Here is a 1,975-nt window from a genome sequence, read left to right as displayed (position 1 = left end):
AACCATAGTCGACTACATGAGAGTCCAGTGACATAGTCATTACACTATCTGCTCATCCACTCCCAAAAGAATTTCAAAAAGTCTAAGAAAATTTATATTCTTAGTTATAAATATAACAAAATTTTTAAATGATTTGTATATGGAAACAGGCTGCAATAAATACTTGCTTTTGGGCGAGTTTGTGGCATGGTGGTTAAGGCAGATGGATTCTACACAACCAGAGGCATGGTTTGAATCCCAGACTAGGCATCTTGAGAAACACACTGTGTGTGTGTGTGTGTGTGTGTGTGTGTGTGTGCCCAATCTCCACAAAGGAGGGAGAAATGGAGAAGAGATTGGGGCATGACCATACCCCAGTGGAGGGTACTCTTGTCACTTTCTTTCTCTTTCTTGTCTCTCTGGTGATTATACACATCCTCTGGCAAAAATAATAAACAAAAAATCTACCTCCATTTTTTTGGTTGCCTGAATGCTGACAGCTCCTACGCCTACCCCTATGTATTATGACTTTGTTCTATATTTGGTCAGTTGAGAAGAAACCTGATTGTCCCTTCCTTTGACACTACCAAGATATTCAAACCAAGGAAGTCCCCATCTATGAATAAGAACTCTCACACTCTAACCACCATAAAAGGCTCAAGATGTCTCCTTTTCATGCTCTGTCAAGACACTTTTGGGTCTACTTGAAGCCATCCTGTTCCCCTCAAAATATTTCATTATGTGAGTAATAAAAATTCTCATATTTTCTTGATCATCAGTCTTGATATAAAATCTATTTTGGTTCTGGGACTATTTGATCACTTTTGGGTGTTCATGATGTTACCAAATTCCTATGAAATAAATGTTTAAAAACATAAATAAATGAAAATTTTGATGATTCAATACATTAGATCACTCAATTCTACTCATATTGGTCTGAAATTTTAATACAATATCAATCAATACCTCAATAGAATTTTTTTTTGGTAGATATACACTTCAGTCTTTATACAAAGGGGATGGAGGGGCACAGAAAACTAAAAGAGATGACAAAAATCTAAATAGGAGAGCACAGTTGCAAACTTATTTTCTGAATTCCTTCAAAGCTACAGTAATCAAAAGAGTGTGGTAATAGCTAGGTGATGAACGCAGATCAGTGGAACAGAATAGAAACCCCACACATTATCTCCCACAAGTATGAGCATTTTATTTTTGAGGAAGTTGCAAAAGAAGTTCAATGGAAATGAAATATTTTCAAAAAATTATGTAAGTAAAACCAAGCATCAATATGCAACAAAATTACCTCAACCTAAAACTCAAACTTATACCAATAATTACCTCAAAATGGATCATAGATTTGAATGTACAAAATAAAACATTAATACTTTTAGAAGGAACTCTGAAAATTTAAGGTTAGATAAAGAACTCTTATACAGGCATTCCTTTTTTTTATTGCCCTTCACTTTACTGTGCTTTGCAGATATTGTGTTATTTACAAACTGAAAGTTTATGGCAACCTTGTATCAAGCAAGCCTGTTGGTGACATTTTTCTTTTTTTTCTTTATTTCTTTTTTTTATAATTTATTTCTTTTTGTATATACATTCAATCGTGTTGTTTAGCTTACAATGTGAGCATTTCAATATGTGAACATTTCTCCCTAGTCCCATTGATCAATATATCTTCAACCGATAACACCACACTTCCCCATCCCGTCAATGTTCTACTTCTGTATCCTTTCTCCAAATGTCCTTCGTTAGGCCCCACTCTTCCACAAACACCTCATCTGACATTCACACCCATCTCTTGTGTTTGTACAACCATTAGTCAATCAGTTTCAGTCATAGAGTGCAGACATTCTGTATATGTTAAGTGGGGACATACAATGTCTCTCCTTCATAGCCTGGCTTGCCTCACTCAGCAGTAAATCTTTCATATTTTTCCACTTTCTGCCAAAATCCCGGGTTTTGTTGTTTTTTATGGGTGAGTAGTATTCCA

The sequence above is a fragment of the Tupaia chinensis genome, unplaced genomic scaffold, assembly GCF_000334495.1.
Source record: "Tupaia chinensis unplaced genomic scaffold, TupChi_1.0 Scaffold000391_1, whole genome shotgun sequence".
Lineage (NCBI taxonomy): Eukaryota > Metazoa > Chordata > Mammalia > Scandentia > Tupaiidae > Tupaia > Tupaia belangeri.
The sequence above is the reverse complement of the archived record's forward strand: the minus strand, read 5'-3'. Positions refer to the sequence as shown.